Source organism: Mustela nivalis (assembly GCF_964662115.1).
Source record: "Mustela nivalis genome assembly, chromosome: 13".
Lineage (NCBI taxonomy): Eukaryota > Metazoa > Chordata > Mammalia > Carnivora > Mustelidae > Mustela > Mustela nivalis.
In genome coordinates this window covers 2,876,261-2,896,208 of record NC_139032.1, presented here as the reverse complement: position 1 = coordinate 2,896,208, position 19,948 = coordinate 2,876,261, and the positions used below count along the sequence as shown (strand labels likewise).

General features: G+C 49.8%; 1 long non-coding RNA gene across 7 annotated transcripts in view; it reads right to left on the bottom strand.

The window, feature by feature from the left end:
* LOC309845855 overlaps positions 1-19,948 on the bottom strand; it is a 112,143-nt gene that overhangs the window by 67,530 nt on the left and 24,665 nt on the right. Inside the window, exons 1-3 of one of the 7 annotated variants that reach the window (XR_014301546.1) lie at positions 11,421-11,577; positions 7,072-7,157; positions 2,586-2,768 (exon numbers count right to left, since the gene is read on the bottom strand). The exons of 1 other annotated variant lie outside the window; for it this stretch is intronic. This is a non-coding gene — a long non-coding RNA (uncharacterized lncRNA). Of the gene's footprint in view, positions 1-2,585; positions 2,769-3,801; positions 4,161-7,071; positions 7,158-11,420; positions 11,578-19,948 lie in introns of those variants that run through there. 5 more of the 7 variants (XR_014301547.1, XR_014301542.1, XR_014301548.1 and 2 more) reach the window with 5 other exon arrangements.

Sequence of the window (19,948 nt, the reverse complement as noted above, 5' to 3'; positions counted from 1 at the left end):
AAAAAAAAAGTGGTGAAATATCCTAAGATGCTTCGAGAAGGCAGTAGAGGTCATAAAAATGGAACTGTGCGTGAGACCCACAGAGACCCTTGCCAACGGATAAAGAACAGGCGACCTACTGCCTCCACCTCCCTACCAACAGCAAGCAGGGAAGAGTCGGGAGTGCGCCTGGCCGGGGAGCACAGGTGCCCCGGGCCGCTACTCTGGGGACAGAAACGAGCAAGGCCGCAGGGAAGACGCCACTCACGGGAGCGAGAGGGGGACAGCTGTGATCTCCCACGGTCCCGTTTCAGCTAATGAAGCGAGCGCTTCGCAAGACCGGCGCGCCTTAAAGTTCAACACCGGACGTCCCTCGGCCTCGGGGCACAGCGGCCGGGATGCTCTGGCCCGGGGCGCGCGCGCAGCAGTGCCGGAGCGAGGTCTGCGGGAGACCGCGGCGACGCGGAGGCGACTCCCCGCAGAAGTGTGCGGCCTCGGAGGCAGCACGACCGCGCGACGAGGCCAGGCTGCGGGGCCGGGCCGGGGCCGCGGCGGAGGGACACGTGGGAAACGCCCCGGGCAGGGATCCCCGGACGCCAGAGGTCCTGCTCCGCGCGCAGACTGGCGGCGACCGCGGGGTGACCCGGAGGCAGCGCGGGCGGTCTGCGGAGGGAGAGGCCTGCGGCCCGGGGAAGCCCTGCCCACCGGCCACGCGGCCCAGGGACAGCGGCCCCCGCGCGTGGCCTCGGGCGTCGGGTGGAGGCGGGAGGTCCTGGGCTCAGGACGGAGCCGAGGGCTGCGGGGAGCACGCGGGGAGCACGCGGGCTGCGCACGGGGCTGCGCACGGAGCACCCGAGGACGCGCGGCACCACTGCCGGCCCCGCAGGGACACGAGTCGCGGCCGGGACCTGTGCCGCGAAAACGCGTGCGAGCTCCAGTGCCCTGCACGGACGGAAGCGCGCGGGGGCCGGATCCACACGGCGCTGAGCCGGGACTCGAGCTGGGGTCGCCGGGGCGGGCGCCCCGGACACACGGGGCAGGGAGAAGCCCTGGGCGGGGCGCGGCGCGGCGGGGGCAGCTGCGGCGGCGCGCGTGGGCGGCCGGCCGGGGACACGGGGACGGGGCGTGCGGAGCGGGAGCAACCGGGTGCGCCCTAAGACTGGGGACGGTGAGTGGCATTACGTCATCCTCCAGGAGACGAGCTGGAACTGCCGCCCGTGACGTCAGAGCCGGGGCCGGCGTCTGTGGCGCCCGAGGCTCGCTGTGGAGAATCCGGAGGGTCAAGCAGGGTCCGGGAGGCCAGAATGTGCGAGGCGCGGAGCGGGAGCGTGAGGGTCGCGGAAGAGAGTCTCTGAGGGCCACGCACGAGAGGCCCAGCCTCAGCGGAGCGCGGGGGGTCAAGGGGCCCCCGGGTGTCCAAGAGCGCATGCGTGGACGGAACGTGCCGGGCTGCAGGGCACGTAGGGCACGTAGGGCACGTAGAGCCGCGCGCGGACAGCGGGGAGCTGGGGCTTCTGCGGGCGGCTGCGGTGCGCAGGCGCGAGACTGGGTCAGGGTCCAGGGTCGGACCCGCGACGTACGGGCTTGAGCAGGGACCTGCGCGCAGAGCGGGGCACGTGGGGCCCAGAGCCGGCGAGGGCAGCGGGAGCAGCCGGGGCCGGAGTGGGGGCGGCTGGAATGCGCCCGGGCTCGGGCTCCGTTCGCGCCCCGTGTCCGTGTCCGAGGCGAGGTCCCTCACGCTCCGCGCCAGCGCCCCTGGACACCTGGAGAGCCGGGGTGGCCCGCTGTGGGTGACTGGGCGCTGAGGGTCACAGCGGCCGCTGCGCTCTGGCCCCCGGGACCCCACGGAGCCCCACGGAGCCCCATGGGGTTGGTGAAGGCGGGACGTGTCCCGAATGTGTGGTCTGAGGGCGCAGGGTCCGACAACGCTGAGAGGTCGCGAGCGGTCGCTGGGGTGATTTTATGACCTGCGCGGACAGAGAGCCGGAGCCGGCGGAGGGCGGCCGGCGGGCTGCCCCCAGAGCCAGCTGGCCGCCGTCCTCCGCTGCGCGGACCGTGTCCCCTCTCGGACGCCTCGGACGCACTGTCGTCCCGGGAATGGCGCGGAGCAGACGCGTCTGGCCTCTGCCTCGATCCCGTCCGTGAGCCGCAGGCGGGAGGGACGGCAGCAGGACCACAGACCGTCGCAGACGCTCAGCCGCAGGCAGGCCACCGCAGGGCCACAGCCGAGTACGGAGCCGGCGGTGTGTGCGAGTGAGTGAGGAAGAGGAGCAGTAGGAGGCCGCCGACCCGCCACCGGGCGGGCGCAGAGGGCAGCTGGACCAGCCCCGGCAATCCCAGATGCGGGGCGATGTTGAGGCGTGCAGCGCCAGAGACAAGGGAACAAACAGGCCACCTGGTCCTGGCGCTACACGGTCATCAAGGACAATGACCAGACCTCAAAGAGTAAGCCAGTAAAGGTGTTACCAATAGTCTGTGCCCAAGTGCAGATGGCACCGGAATCTCAAGGCCACCAGCTTCCTGGCCGGGCCTTCATAAAGACGGCCAGTGACAGCCCTGCAGGGCCACCCCGCCCATTCTAGAGAGCCTTTCCTCTCTGTTCTCACCTTCACTTAATACACTTCCACTTCATTTCACCCTTCCATGGCAGCGAGATTCATTCCTCGGCCCTGTGAGACAAGAACCGGCGACCCTGTATCAGAATGACACCCAAGGGTGCACCTCAGCGGAGCTCAGGGTTGCTTGCAGATGGAAGGTCTGGGAGGTTGAAGGCCTGAGTAAGGTGCAGACTGGAAAGCAGGAAAGTCCGTGTGAAAAGTTGTCAGTATCCTCTGACCTGCCTTTGTGCCAGAGGGAAGCCATGGGACTTCCCTTTGCTGGTAGGTTACTTCTCAAAAGACTAAAATCACTTCCCAAGCCAGGCTTGGCCTGGAGACTTGCTTTAACCGGTCGAATGTGGAAGACACGACGTGGTGCCAAGTCTGGGCTCAGGGCCTGAGGTTTCCTTTAGTGTCTACTCCCTCACCCTCTGGGAACCCCACTGGGCTGCGCCCCGGATGAGAGAGACGGAGGGTGCCCCCGCCCCACTGCAGCCCGCCAGCTCTCCCAACAAACAAGCTCCAACGACAGATTCACGAATTAGCTGGACAAATTGCCCAGAAGAGCCTGTCCTAGATTGCTGACCCACGGGATCTTAGGCTAAATTAATAGCCGTGTTTCTTTAAAACCATTGTGTTTTGTGGTGGTGGTTTTTCTTTTCTTTCTTCTTCTGTTTTTAATGCGGCAAAAGTTGCCAGGGTCACCTCCATGGGAAACTAGAACTTGAACAAGGAGGTCTCCTGATGCAGGGTTATCAGGTGGAGTAGTGGGTAGGGGTGAGACCGGACCTGGTGAGGGGGGATTCACGAGAGGGGCACACCTCTGCCTGTTTCCCAGCCGTGACACGAATGGAAAGCCCCTGCATCTGGGTGCTTATCTGCCGGGAAGGAGAACAGAACAGCCTCTGCAGGAACCCGGGGAGCCCAGAGAACCCTGAACAGGGACATGACGTGGGAGAACCACGTCAGTCTGCTCCCAGTGAGAGAGTTTATTACCAGACCTTAGTGCATCTTCCACTTATAGCAGGAAAAGTCACGGACAGTAGAAAATCCAGATTTCTGCCCTGTCACATACCACCGCCCCATCACCAGGCATAAAAGTCAAGCAGCTTTTAGGCGCATTACTCCCAAATATTACAGAGCATCCAAATGTGGAGGAGGAGATATTCTTCCTCTACCTTCTTATACTCAGTGGTTGAGGCTTATAAATCAAGTTGGTAAAAGATTAACAGGAGAAAAAAAAACCCCAAAGTTTATTTATACATGCAACATGCATACACATGGGAGAACTCGGTGGTGAGTTTGGGGCTTATGTACCATCCTAACAGAGGGCAATAAATTGTGAAGAAGGGACAAGACAAAAGAAAAAGAGTGTGGGCTTCAAGGGGTGGCAATTGTGGATGGGGAAGTATCTGGAGAAGTTAATGGACGATGGAGGACGTTTCAGTAAGCTTTGCTTGTACAGGCCCAACTTGGTGCCGACTTCTGTCTCCAGTGATATGGTTATTTGTCGTGATAATGGTCTCTTCCAGCACCAGAGAGGAGTGAGGAGCGGGGAACATCTTACAAAGGGGAATGTAGACCCTGCATTTAGACAGAAAGGAGGATAGAGAGCTTTTCCTGAATCTGCTGTTTCTCCATTGCTTTCCATGCAAAATAATTCTTATGCCAAGGTGACCTATTTTGGGATGGTCTATTCTGATCCCCTTCACAAGGATAACCAGAAATCTGAAAAGAGCTATAACATGAAAAGCAACAAATACATGAAGGAAAAAAGTAGACAAAATAAATGTCAGCAGTGTGGACAGTGAGAATCAACTTCAAAAGACCATGTCACTAATATGTTCAGGGATGTAAGAGAAAAGAGTGAACCTACAAATCAAGGACCAGATGCTGTGGGAAAAAAAAAAAAAATCAAATGCTAGGTAGAAAGCTAGGAAATTAAAGAATCCTAGTGAACATCAAAATTTCAATAGAAGCATCGGAAAATAATGTTAACACAGTCTTCGAGAAGGTAAAACAAAAACGGATGGATGCTTGGGAAGAGAAGAAAATGAGGGAATCAGTCTGAGATGGGCTGGCGGGCACTTGAGAACAGGAGAGCAGGGAAGGCAGCTAGGGGTCTCATCACAGCATCTTACACGTGGCTTTCCCCAGCAGGGAAGGATTGGGCTTTCCAAACCGAGAGGGCCACCAAGTCCCACCAAAATGAATGAAAAAAAATGCACACACCATTAACATGAGTGGTAACGCAGATCCCAAAACATTCTGAGGGAGGGGGTGTACTTTACAAAAGAGGGGATGAGATGTTAGCAGATTTCTCAATTAAAAATAGAAGAAAAACTGAGGTATGCCCTCAAATTCTGAAGAAAAAGGATATTCAACCCAGATTTCGTACTGAGTCAAATTAGGAAACAAGTATGAGAGTAAAAGAAGGCTATTTCTAGAGATGTGAGGGCTTAAAAATTCATCCCCCAGGCACCATGTTCCAGGAAAACTGCTAGGAGAGGTCTTTTGTACAAGTGAGAGAGGAAGCCAAGGAAGAGAATGACGTGGGGACGCGGGATTCAAAACCAGGGACCCACCCAGGGGGAGGTGAGGAGCAGCCCCCGGATGGTGCTAACGCGAGGCCCCAGGAGAGCAGCTGCACACTCCAGAAGTCGGAGCTTCCGGGGGAGGAAACAGTGGAGCCCATGTGTAACCTGGTACCTGAGCGGAGTAACCGCCCGGAAGAGGCTGCCCCGAAGGTAAGATAGAGATACAGATGAAGAAAAGCTAGGAAATGTCAAGGATGTGGCAATCATTAACTACAACCAAAAATGTATGTAATAAAGAGACTGAATGCACAGTGCAGGGAGACTGCACATGACGCAGGGAGAAGAGTATTTATATGGCTACAATTCAGGAAGCACCAAGAAGATGTCTGTCCTCCTGGGAGATGCGGGGGAGAGCAGGGCACAGCTGGAGACCTGAGTCCTTGTCTCTCGTAGCAGAAGGTCTGTAGAAAGGGGAGACTCTTGAGTGAAAGACCCGGTGGACCCACTCTGCAGTCTGCCAGTACTGAGAGTTTGAAGAACTGCCTGACAAAAGCTCCTGAAGATAGAGCAGACACAGACGCACGACACACGAGGGCCCAAATCGTCCACCCACATAGACGGAGGACCCCCCCCCCCCACCACCCAGTAAGGTCTGATGTGCTGGGACTGTGGGAATTCAGCGAACAGCAAACTGCCCGAAGGGTCACCCAAGAAAACAAAACACTTGGGCAGCACGGAGACTGTTCAGAACAAAATTAGTGTTTCCCCTTGTTTCTCTGTAAGACCAAAACAAAAAACAAACACATGCATACAAAGAAGCAAACATACAAAGTTTTGGGGTCATTTTCTCCAAACTAACTGAAGCTGCGTCTTGGCATCCCGTCGCAGAGGGCTCCCACGGTGAAGCCCTCTGTGAGAGCTGTGACACCGGCATCTGTGGCGGGGTGAGGCCGTGTGCCAGACTGGGGTTCTCAGTTCTCTCCTCCCTCCCTCTGCGGTGCAACCTCTCCGTGCCCCGAGCCAAACCGTGCTTTGGCAGGGGACTTGCTTTGGCGAATGGAATGAAGAGCAGCAGAGGCAACGCACGCAGAGGTTTCAGCGTTCTCGTGCGATCAGGTTATGCTCCAGTGGTCTCCCAGGACAAAAACACGCCCCAGAGAGCGACTGAACCAAGGGAAGTAGAGAGAACTGAAGCCAACTGAGGTCAAGACCAACTGGCCCTGAAGCTGGAAGAAGAGCCAACCTATAGAATCACAGAATCATAATCAAGGGGGAAAAAAAAAAAAAACTTGGGGGGAAAAAATGGAAAAAAAAAAAAAACAAAAACAAAACTTGGAGTGTCTGGGTGGCTCAGTCATTGAGCATCTGCCTTCGGCTTGGGTCTTGACCTCAGGGTCCTGGGATCGAGCCCCGCATCCCACTGTGTTCCCTGTTCAGCCCGCTTCTCCCTCTTCCCTGGCTGTGTTCCCTCTCTCACTCTCTCTCTCTGTCAAATAAATAAATAAAATCTTTAAAAAAATACTTGCATCTGTAAACCACTATGATTCAGGATGATTTTTACACAGCATTGTAGTGAGAAGCACTGACTGGTACATATGGAGAATGTGCAGATTTTGGAGTCCTAGACATCTGGGATCTGTTCCTGTGTCTACCACTTATCACTTGTGTAAGGCTTGGAGACAATCTTACTCCTCTTAGGTCTCATTTGTTTTTTAAAACTGAGATATAATGGGGCACCTGGGTGGCTCAGTGGGTTAAAGCCTCTGCCTTCCCGCTCGGGTCCTGGGATCGAGCCTCGCATCAGGCTCTCTGCTCAGCGGGGAGCCTGCTTCCTCCTCTCCCCCTCTGCCTGCCGCTCTGCCTACTTGTGATCTATCTCTCTATCAAATAAATAAATAAAATCTTTAAAAAGAAATAAAAATAAAATTGAGATATAAGCCCCAGATCATACTACTCACCCTTTTAAAGGATGCAGTTCAGCGGTTTCAGTGTGATGAGAGAGTTCGGCCATCATCACAATATAATTCAGAATGTTTTCATCAACCTGGAAAGAAACCCCATACCCACAAGCACTTACTCCTCATACACGCACACCCTGACCCCTGGAATCCACTATTGGTTTTTTGTCTTTATGATTTGCCCTTTTTGGACATTCTATGTAAACAGAATCACACAGTGTATACCTTTTGTGTCTGGTTTCTTAACTTAGCATAATGTTTTCAGGATTCAACCCTTTAGTATCATGTACCAGTATTTCACTGCTTTTTAAGAATCAACAATATTCCACCATATGGTTCTATCACATTTTGTTTATCTGTTCATTACTTTTAGAACATTTGAATTGTTACCACTTTTATGACTACTATGAGTAATCCTGTTTTCAACATTTCTGTGTAAGTTGTTGTGTGGACGTATATTTTCAATTCTCTTTGGTCTTTACCTAAGAGAGGACTTGCTGGGTAGAGTTGGGTAAAGTCAGTCCTTTGACTATGTCTTTCTTCAGCATAGTGTTCACTATTCTGGGTGTTTTCCTTTACGTCTGATTGACTTTTACATGTTGGATCAACCATACATCCCTGGGATAAATCCCATTTGATCATGGCAGAGAATCTGTTTTAAATATTCCTAGGTTCTAGGAATGTTCCTACGTTGCTAATATTTCACTGAGGCTGTCTACACCTGTCTTCATAAGGGACATCGGGATATAGTTATCTTTTCTTGTGATGTCCTCTCTAGCTTTGGGACCAAAGTACTAGCTTTGGGTCATAGAATGAACTGGGGAGTGTTCCACAACCTGCCATGTTTTGAAGAGCTTATGAAGGAGTAGTACTAAAGTACTGCAGCAGTACTTTAGACCTTTGATAGAATTCATTAAAGAAGCCCTCGGGGCTGGGCTTTTACATTTTTGTAGGAAAGTTTTGACTATTAATTGAATCTCTTTACTTGTTGTGGGTCTATTCAAATTTTCTATTTCTTCTCGGGTTTTGGTAGTTGGTGCTTTTCTAGGAATTTGCCTATCTCATCCAGGTTATCCAGTTTATTACTGTGTTAGTTTGCTATTGTTGCCAAAACAAATTACCATTAATTCGTGACTTTAAACAGAAGTATATTAAATATATCATCTTATAGTTTTATAGGTCAGACAGATCTCCTTGGGCTAAAATTAAGGTGTTGGCAGGGCCGTTCCTTTTAGGGAGCTCTGCGAAGCATCTAGCTTCCTTTCCTAGCTTCCAGAGATCTTCTGTATTTCTTGAGTCAAATTCCCCTTCCTTCATCTTCAAAGCCATAAAAAGGTCAGGTCCTTCTCACTGGGTCTTATGTGGTCCTTTGACCATAGCCTGGAAAAACTTTCCACCTTTAAAGACATAAATGATTAGGTTTGCTCACCCGCATCATCCAGAATAATGTCTCCACTTCCAGGTCCTTACCCTTAATCACATGTGAAAATTCACTTTTGCCGTAGATGGTCACATATTCACAGATTGTGAGGATTGAGGATAGACATCTCTGGGGAGAGAGGGAGCCACTGTTCTCGCCGTAACTGGCATATGGTATTCATACAAGTCTTTATTTTTGTACTATAAGTAGTAATGTCCTCTTATTCTTTCCCGATTTAAGTAAGTTAAATCTATTCTGTTTTTCTTTGTAAGTCATTATCTACTTTGTCAAACTTTTTAAAGAACCAGTTTCAGTTTCCTTGACTTTCTCTATCGTTTTTCTATTCCCATTTCATTTCTTTCTGCTTCTAGTGTTCATCATTTCTTTTTTTAAAAAATATATATTTTTAATTTATTTGACAGACAGAGATCACAAGTAGGCAGAGGCAGGCAGAGAGAGAGGAGGAAGCAGGCTCCCCGCTGAGCAGAGAGCCCTATGCGGGGCTTGATCCCAGGACCCCAGGATCATGACCTGAGCCGAAGGCAGAGGGTTTAACGCACTGAGCCACCCAGGCGCCCCTCATCATTTCTTTTCTTGTGCTTGACTTGGGTTTTAGTTCGTTATTCTTTTGCTAGTTTCTGAAGGCGAGCGGCTTGCAGCATTTTGAATATATCATCCACTGACTGTCTGATCCCCGTGGCTTTGTGTGAGAAATCGGTTCATCTTCTCGAGGACAGCTTGCACACGATTAATTGCATCCCTTGATGTTCTGAAGGTTCTCTTTGTCTCCTGACAGTTTCATTATGATGTTTCTAAATGTGCATCTCTGAGTTTACCTTCTGTGAAGTTTTTAAATTTCTTAAATATGTTGATCAGAATGTTTTCCACCCAGTTCAGGAAGCCTTGGCCATTTTTCTTCAACTATTCCTTCTCCCCCTTTCTTTCCCTCTTCTTCTTCTGGGACCGCCATTATGTAGACGTCGGTATGGCTGATGGCGTCCCACAGGCTTTTGGTTTCTCAGGCTCTTCTTTTATTTATTTTTTTCTATTTCTCACACTAAATAATCTCAATTGAACTGTTTTTAAGATCACCGATTCTTCCAGCCGCTCAAATCAAGTACTGGGCTGTTGTGGCCAGTTTTCATTTCACTTATTATACTCTTCAGCTTTGGAAATTTTATTTTTTTTTCTCAGCATTTTAAATTCTTTATATTCTCTATTTGGTGACACACTGTACTCAATCTGTTACTCTTCAGACACAGTTTCCTTTAGTCCTTGAATATATTTATAATAGCTGATGTAAAGTTTACATCTGCGCTTTTGTAGTAATAGTTTTTATCTAACCCATGTTAGATACACCCAGAAGAATGTTATTCAGCCACCAAAAAGAAAGAAATCTTGTTATTTGTGACATTACGGAGGGACCTTGAGGGCACCACCCTAAGGGGGATACATCAGACAGAGAAAGACAAGCACCGTATGTGCTCACTCACGTGTGGAACCTAAAACATCAGCCACGACAAAACAAAAAACCAGATCTGTAGACACAGAGAAACAGGTGCAGGTGGGAAGGGGGAGTTGTCTAATGTACAAACTTCACAGATAAATCCTGGGCGAATAGTATACAGCATGTTTATATTTGAAAGTTGCCAAGAGAGTAGATCTTAAAAGTTCTCATAAAAATTACTAATAAAAGTAAACTAGTGGAGAATCTTCTTGGGTTAGTATATGCCTTCAGAGATCACATGTTTCCCACTGACATTGAGAACAGGAGAGCTCCTGGGGCCACGGCTGGGGACAAAGGCTCTCCGAGAGTCCCGTGGGTCCCAGAGGTCTCTAGGGTTACAGATGGACAGGACATCCCGCTCCCTGTATGTGGATACTCCCAGCCCCATCTCCCCTCCCCCAAATATCCTGCATCTCCTGGAAAGGAGAGGAAGTGAGAGCACGCAAGGCAAACTCAGGCCTTCCTAGGCTTCATCGGTCATGCTGTGCAGGCCTTGTCCTGGCACGGAAGTGACTTCGTGTTGATGACCGTCCCCAGAACCGTGAGCGTCCGCAGCCAGGCCCTGAAGCACAGGCTGGTGGTGGCGCGGGCACCCAACAGGATCAGCCCAAGGAAACCCCACAAACCGCAGGCACACGCTGCACGTTCCGCCTCTTGCAACGGGTCCTTGCTTCCCCCAGGAACCCTGGAATTTACTCTAAGTCTTTGCAAAGGGTGTCACCCAGCGGTGAGGGCTCCCGAAGCGCACAAATCTCTCCAAGATGCCGTTTGTCCGGCTGGACATCAGCCGTGAGAAACACACCTCAGTCACACAGCCAGAGGCAAGGAGCCAGTCTGAGCTACGAGCTGCGGATGGGGTGATGGGACGCAGGCGGCAGAGGGAAAGACTGTGTCAGCCGCTGGCTTTCCCGCTGCCTCTGCCGCCTGCGTCTGGCGTCCGGCCGAGTCTGCCCGAGGGAGAGGCCGGCCCTCTGGCGTCGCCTTGGGCACACTCAGACACTGTCTCCCCTCTCCCTTTCTTTGCTTCTCTTCTTTCTTCCTAGCTTTCTCTTTGGCTGAGAGGGTCAGATTCAATGGTGTGTTCTTACTTCAAACTTTCCAAACACACACAAAGGTTACAGCAAGCACGCAACAAATCCGCAAGGCTCTATCACCGGCCTTGGGCGTGACCTTGAGCCAATTTTGTTAGTCTCTGTTTCCCACTCCTGTTCCCGCTGCCACCCATGTTTTCCTGGAGAGTTTCAAAGCAAATCCCAGAATTTCAGTCTTAAATGGGGCATTTTTGTCTCTAAAAAATAAGCATTTTTAAAAACCCTATCCAAAATACATTGTCATACTTCTCTAAGTTAACAACAATCCCTCAACATCACCTAATAGTTGATTCAAAATTTGTAGTTTGTTTCAAAATTTCTCAAAAAATACCTCTCTTACTGTTGTTTTGTTCAGGCAGGCTCCACTCAAGGTCGCCACGGCACGTTTGGCTGACAAGTCTCTGAACCTCTTTCAACGTGTGACATTTCTGTCCCCGGGCCAGATGTCTGGCCGGCTCCACACCCCACAGTCTAGATCTTGCCGAATTGCATCCACCCAGTTGTCAAACATTCAGAAATAACAGAAGTAAAACCAGTGAAATCACCAAAGTAGCAATTAGTAAAAGTTTATTGTGCACACACCCAAAACCGGGAGCACCAGACCAAGCAAGGCATGAGGCTCAGGGGAGCGCGGTCGTAAAGCAACTCATACGCCAAGAAGGCAGCGACTCTGCATTCCCGCCAGGGACTTATAATGCTAGAATGTTCTTGAATAAAGGGGATTGGTCAGTCATTACCTCATATCAGTTTGGGGGACAACTTAAGTTCCACTTATGATTTTCAGGGGCACCAGCAAGAAGTGACCCAGGCAACTGAGCCTCACTTGTTCTGCTAGATAAGCTAAATTGAGTTTGGCTTATATGACTAAACCGGTTCTGTCTGCTCAGGAAAACTTCACGTCTGGTTGCCATTTGTGTTTGATTTTTAAAGTGTAACGAACACATTCCTTCGACCCCCAAGTTTCTATAAACTGGTGTTTGGGTCCAGAGGCTTGTTTAGACTTGGGTTTGAATTTTTCAGCATGAATATTCAGAAGCGGTGCTGGCACCCTGATGCCTCCCACACCCCTGATGTCTGGTCACCCCAGTCTCGTGGGTCTGATAGTGATGGAGGCAGGGTGAGGTGTGGTCCGCCGGACCCACCCACCAGAATTCCCGGGCAGTCTCTTGGCTTTGACGTTCATTTCCTGCCCACACTCATGTCTTCATTACTGGCTGCAGATGGGGGTTTTCTGTTTTGACTGTTTGTTCTGCATCGATGAGCTAGAATTTCTCTGTGTAACTGTTTACTAAACTGAAATAGAGTTTGTAGAGGCAAGTGTATTTGAAAGTTGTGTATGTGAAATATACATGATGCCTTCTCTCTAGAAATTTTCAGAGTAATTGGGAACGTACAAGGAGACCAGTAAGACGTTCTTCTGTTTTACTGTCATTCCACACACGGGGCTTCATGCTCCTGCTTTGTTCCAAATACAGCTGTTCGTTCGTTGTCAGCTGTGCGTCAGTCCTCCGTCTTCCCCGTGGGGCTCCTTCCCTGTAGGGCTCCTCTGTGACTCCTAGACACAGCCCCTTGGTCTTGGCAATGTCCTTATTTTTGGCCACAACACCAATGTCTGAGGATCATCTGGTACTGTGCCTGCGCCAGAACAGCCATTCCTCCAAGAGCCCCGGTTCCCTTCAGTAAAAAGTTGCTTTTGGAGACAGTAGTCGGGACTGGAGGTGGAGAATGCTGTGTGCGCTCATCAGGACCGCTTTGTCCTTGATTCTAGGTTCCTTCTCTGTGTGTGGTTTTTTCTAAAAGATCATGTTGGGAGATTATACTCGTTTTTACAAAACAAATGTAGAACTGTAGTACTTTTACTTAAGTCGGATTATAAAGCTGTCTTCCTTCCCTTCAGCTTGAAAATCTTGATTCCTATGGGGTCCTATGTAATCTTTTATTCGATCTCCCTGTCTTTTCCTCCATGGATGGTTCGGACAACAGCATCAGTCTTAGTATTAAAAGTAAGAGCCTATGACGAAGGAAAAGTTTGCCTCTGCGGTGCATGAAGAGGTATCAGCAAGAGTTTCCACCATGGGGACAAAATCAAGAGGAAGTAGTCTAAAGAGAGTTTGCCTGCTGTGAGGCGGCTCTGAGACTTGTGAGGTCTGAAACACGCTGTCTGAGGGATGTTCAAGGAGGAGACTCCGCAGTCGATGGCCGCGGGCATCAGGGCGGTGGAAGGAAGCGACGGACGGACCTTTTGGCGGCTGTAACCTTCACGGAGTTTTACCCATGGTTTGTTCAAGCCTCCGGATTCTAGCGACTTCTTAGAGGTCCACGGTGCCTTCCTGGGGGCTTGGACCAAAGGGCGGCATGAGGAAGTGGAGATGAAAGATGGTGGAGCTTTTCCAATTTCCTGCGCTTTTTTTCTGAGCTTCTAAAACTCAATGGTACTTATCTGAGAGATCATCATCCTAAGAAGCATGGCAAAAAGTCAGGCCATCTGTCCTCTTGCTTCTTAGAATCTCTCTGGAAAATGCTGTGTATTTCCCTTCCTGCTCACTGATGTCTGATCTTATGGGGATTCTGTTTCACTGTGTACCTGGGACTCATGTAGGGGGTGGGGACTTCATGACCCCAAACCCAGTCACCTTTAGATTGAACAACCCTCAAGTTGTTTCACAGTTAAGTTGCAAAGGATATATTTTCCTAAGTGTATTACTTCATAATGCAATGGTGAGAACCTAATTTTAAGCACCGCCTACTCCTCTGACAAGATATTAATTCAGTATTTTATTTTTTAAAAAAGGTATTACCTACTTATTTTTGAAAGTGAGAGAGCCCATGCATGAGAAGGGGGAGAGGCAGAGGGAGAGGGAACAGCAGGCTCCCCACTGAGTAGGGAGCTTGACACGGGGCTCGATCCCATGACCCCAGGATCACGACCTGAGCCCAAGGGAGACGCTTAACTGACTGAGCCACCCAGGCATCCCAGGATGTACATTTTCAAAAAAAGGATATCTTTAGCAAACATAGGACTGGAATCTATGAGTTCGTTTCTCCCCCATTGTTTCTATACCCTTAAAAAATTCCCCTTTGTATGGACATTGGGGAGGGTATGTGCTCTGGTGAGTGCTGTGAAGGGTGTAAGCCTGACGATTCCCAGACCTGTACCCCTGGGGCAAATAATACATTATATGTTAATAAAAAAAAAAATTCCCCCTTTGGAGGTTGAAGCAAGAGAAGGGGTAGAGCCCAGGATCACAAAGAAACAGCAGCTGAGGCTGGGAGAGTCATATACTCGGGCTCAGAGTTGGCCACCAGTGGAACTGCTCGGCACCAGGGTCACGGGTGGAGCGGGCTGTGCCTGAGCACGGCTGACTCATCGTGCACAAGAGCCCAGAGCCAGGGCATTAACCCACGGTCTGGTTGGGAGCCACAGAACCCTAGGTCCAGGTGAAACTGCTTCTCAGGGAGACAACCATGACTCGGGGCAGGGCACCCAAGAAATAAAAGTCCCACAGGAAATAAACTCACACACAAGAATTAAGAAACATATCAGAAAGTTCAGCGTGATGAAACAGTCAGATGACCCGGGTCGGCTGCATACAGTTCACGGGTTGCATGGCTTTCCATCAGCCACGGTCAGGATGTGGAAACCTACAGAGGAATCTAGAGCCACCTGAAAAAGATATTAAATCATCGCAGTGATAGTAAAGAACACGGCATCCATGGACAAGAACATTCAAAATAAATGGGGCGCCTGGGTGGCTCAGTGGGTTAAGCCTCTGCCTTCGGCTCAGGTCATGATCTCAGGGTCCCGGGACTGAGTCCCGCGTCCGGCTCTCTGCTCGGCGGGGAGCCTGCTTCCCCTCCCCCCCCGCCTGCCTCTCTGCCTGCTTGTGATCTCTCTCTCTCTCTCTGTCAAATAAATAAATAAATAAAATCTTTAAAAAAAGAACATTCAAAATAAAAACACGGGCAAAAGAGTTGGGGCACCTGGGTGGCTGAGTCGGTTGGGCAGCTGCCCATGACTTGGGTCATGATCCTGGGGTCCTGGGGTTGGGCCCTGCATAGGGCTCCCTGCTCAGTGGGGAGCCTGCTTCCCCCTCTGCCTGCTGCTCCCCCTACTTGTGCTCTCTCTGTCAAATAAACAAATAAAATCTTAAAAAACAAACAAACAAAACCCCCCAAAAAACACAGGCAAAAGAGTTGAGGAGTATGGAAAAACTCAGTCATCTTAATAACTAAAGGTCTCTGAATATGGAATAAATAGAGAATATATCCAGCAACAGAGAGATTTAGTATTAGGAAAACAAAACAAAAAACTGAGAAAATCTCCCCAAACAGAGCAGAGATGAAGAAAAAAAAAAAAAAAAGGAGACCTGATATATATTTAAAGAAATGTCTGAAGGAAAGAATCAAGTTGTATTAGGGTTCTCCAGACAAACAGAACTAGTGGAAGATGGATGGACAGACAGACTAGACAGGCAGATCGATGCGGACATAGAGGAAATTTATCGTGGGAGTTGGTCCACACAATGATGGAGCCAGGAAGTCCCATGCCTGACTTCTGTGCTGCAAAACCAGGAGAACAGTGCTGCGAGTCGGAGTCCGAAGGCCTGAGAACCAGGGGAGCTGATGGTGTACATCCCATGTGGGGGCAGGAGCCCACGGGGTCCCAGCTCCAGCAGTGAGGCAGAGAAAACAGGCACATTCCTTCTCCTCCACCTCTTCTCCTCTTCAAGCCTTCAACAGTTTGGATGAGGCCCACCCTGGGGAGAGCAACCCCTTCCCAAAGTCCCCTGATTCGAATGTTCCTCCCGCTGCCCACTGCATCCCCACAGACACACCCAGAAACACGCCAGGAGTCAGCCAGGCTCCCCAACCCCACCCGTCACGCTGATACATGGAATCAACATCACCAAAGTGAAAGCTAAAGAGGATATAATGGAAGAAACGAAAGCTGGGATTTTCCAAGACCAAAGGTCAAGAGTTCACAGATTTAAAAATGACACCTAAGGCTAGATGAGTAATGACAGTAATAGTAAGTTCCCAACCAGATCCATCACACTCAAACTCCAAACTCCAGCAACAGAATACAGAGAAGAATCTTCGAAAGTACCTGGCGGGGAGAAAAACCACAACGAAAAGAAAGCAGATCCTTTGTTGCCCATGGAAGAGAGAAGGGAAAATGCAAAGCTGCCCACAGAGAGGAAGGCTGAACGGCGCAGCCACTCCCACCGGCGTGTCTTAGGAAGATAAACAGTTAGCATCAACCCCAGTCCTGGGAAATCACCCAGGAGAGATGAAAACGTGTGTTCACGCAAAATCTTTTACACACACCATCACAGGAGCCCTTTTTATTACCATCAAGAACCGGAAACAACCCAAACGTCCTTCAGCAGGTGAACAGATAAACCAGAAAGGACCCACAAGACAGAATGTAACTCAGCATTAGGTAAGAATGAACTTCAATCCACGTAAAGACACCACGTAAAGAACCTCTGAGGTGTCTTGCTGGATGAAAGAAGCCCATCTCACGAGGTCACACACCAGACAAGCCTCTTATTCACATATAGGACACAAAATCACAGAACTAGATTCTGTGTCCTGATTGCGCTGGTGTTTACCTGTAACAGAACTACACACCCTGAACAAGTCAAAAGGAAACTTAAAACTTAAGAAATTAAAAAACCTGATGTATCCTATGGCTGACGTGAGTTAAAATCAGTGAACAGTAACTTCCTGAATGCTGATGGCCAACGGATCCCCAAGTGTCTGGGCGGAAAGGGGTGGTTTTCTGAAAATTGTGTTTTCTTACAGATTCCACCACTGTAGAACGTGCTGTCGACAAATATTTCTCACGTCCTCCAAAGCTCTCCAATAGATATGGCAATCACAGGTGATGTTTTTTAAAGTTACTATGACATGATAACAAAGGAATGCCCTTCTCGGCAACCGCCTGAGACCGTCATCACCGAACACTCGACTTAGTGGAAGGGAAGTCTGCTTAGGCACACTGAAAGCTATGGAAGTGTCTTTAAACACAGAAACCAAGGATCTGAAAGATGAACTCCGGCCTGAAAGATGGACGCAGAGCAGAGCTGTGCGCGCCTGGGGACCAGCCGCACAAGCTCAGCCCGAGCTGTTGCTGTGACGGCCGACGTGGGCAAAGCCAGAAGACACCCTGAACGAACTGGGGTGTTTACAGGACGCTGTGTCTTCTGTCTGTTTTCGCCCGAGCTGAAGGCACTTCTCACCCACCCTCTCCGCGGCAGGGTGGGGCCCAGGGCCTTTCTCCCCTGGCTTCGCACCTTTCCCCAGAAGGGGCTGGTCTGGAGCCAAAGCTCCCAGCCAGTCACTGAGGGCTTAATCCCTCGTTCCGTCCTGTCTGGGATCAGTACGTCTGTGGCACAAAATCTCCTAACTGCCGTGTCTGTCTGGTTTAGAAAATGAGTCTGTTCCTTTCCGAGAGCCTGTTTGTTCCTGCCCATTGCGTGCTCTGCCCTGGCATCAACTCAGCTCCTTGGGGACCAGCCGTGCCCCTCCGGGAAGGGCCCCTGATGGAGCAGAGTCATTCCGAGTCCAAGGATTAGCCATGGCCCTGTGCCCTCACTCTATCTGCTAAGAGACACTCACAGAACCTGGGAGGAGGAAGCTACTTCAGGAGAAATTGTCTCTGTAGGCCGACCACCTTGTTCCCTGTCGGGTATCGCCAGGGTGGCTGGGCTGAAGACGGCTGATGTGTGCCAAGGAAAGAGGGTGGCCGGTCCACCCTAGCCAGCCTGCTCCTCAGAGGGACTGGAAGCCTGTTTCCTCATCGCATGGGTAAGAAGCTCAGGTCTGAGGAGGGGAGATGATTTGCAAGTCAAGGAGCTGCCACAGCTCAGCCCAGCACAGGACTGGCTGTGGTGACCCCAGGCCTGAGGGCTGCACAGGCTCCCTCCGGGGGCAGCAGCCCTCGCCTCACTCTCAGGGCCTCCCCTGGCTTGCTCTGGGTCCTGCCCAGAGTTGAAATCATGTGGGCTTTTTCCCAGTACACACACCACACACATATATACATACACATACACACATACACACACACACACGAACACACACAGCAGCATACTAAAGCTCACAGCAGGAGGCCAGAGCTGGCAATGGCAGAGAAGGGGGAGCAGGGGCGGGGCACAGTGATGAGACCAGGCCCCCTCTGAGCCAGACACAGTCGTGAACCCAAATACTCTCCCAACGGACACGGACACGCTCTGACTGATAGCAGCCAGCTGAGGCAGAGACCACTTTGCCTAGTAGCTCCTAGGACAGAGCCGAGAAGAAAGTCTGCTTCCCAGGGTCACAAATCAGGTCTCAACTAGTATCAAAAGTCTAAGATTATTCCCTGCACAGTCTCAGACCACAATGCTTTGAAACTGGAACTCAATCACAAGAAAAAATCTGGAAGAAATTCAAACACTTGGAAGCTAAAACCATCCTTCTGAAGAATGTTTGGGTCAACCAGGAAATCAAAGAAGAACTTTCTGAACAAGTTCAAGAACAATTCATGGAAACCAATGAGAACGAAAACATATTGGTCCAAAACCTACGGCATACTACAAAGGCAGTCCTACAGGGGGAAATACATAGCCTTCCAAGCCTCACCCAAAAAAATGGAAAAATCCTGAATTCACCAACTAACATCACACCTTAAAGAACCGGAGAAAAAAACAACAAATGAAGCCAAAGCTATGCAGGAGAAGAGAAATAGAATCAATGAATTAGAAACCAGAAATATAGTAGAGCAGATTAATGAAACTAGAAGCTGGTTCTTTGAAAGAATTAATATGATCGATAAATCACTGGCCACACTTACCCAAAAGAATACAGAAAAGACCAAAATTAATAAAATTATGAATGAAAGGAAAGAGGTCATGACTAACACCAAGAAAAAACATATAAAAAAAACATAGCAACACTCATCAGAAATTATTATCAACAGTAGTACGCCAATAAGTTAAGCAACCTGGAAAAAATGGGTGCCTTCCTGGAAACTGAAACAGGAAGAAACTGACAACCTGAATAGACCAATGCCCAGTAATGAGACCGAAGCAGTGATCTAAAACCTCCCAGAAAACAAGAGTCTAGGGCCCGATAGAGTCCCTGGGGAACAGTCAGAGAGGAAATAATACCTCTTCTCCTGAAGATATTTCCAAAAACAGAGACAGAAGGAAAGCTTCCAGACTCTTTCTATGAGGCCAGCGTTTCTTTGATCCCCAAACCAGGGAGAGACCCCATCAAAAAGGAGAATTTCAGACCAATATCCCTGATGAATATGGATGCCAAGATTCTCAATAAGATCCTAGCTAGCAGGACCCAACAGTACATGAAAAGGATTATCCATAATGACCAGGTGGGTTTTATCCCTGGGATGCAAGGGTGGTTCAACATTCGCAAATCAATGTGATGGAACACATGAATAAGAGGAGAGAAAAGAACCATATGGTCCTCTCAATTGATGTGGAAAAAGCATTTGACAAAATACAGCATCCGTTCCTGATTAAAACTCTTCAGAGTGTAGGGATAGAGGTAACATTCCTCAATTTCATAAAAACCGTCTATGAGAAGCCCACAGGGAATACCATTCTCAATGGGGGAAAACTGGGAGCCTTTCCCATAAGATCAAGAACACGACAAGGATGCCCACTCTCGCCACTATTGTTCAACATAGTACTAGAAGTCCTAGCAACAGCGACCAGACAACAAAAAGAAATAAAATGTATTCAAATTGGCAAAAAAGTCAAACTCTCTCTCTTTGCAGATGACATGGTAACTTATGTGGAAAAGCCAAAAGACTCCACCCCGAAACTACTAGAACTCATACAGCAATTCAGTAAT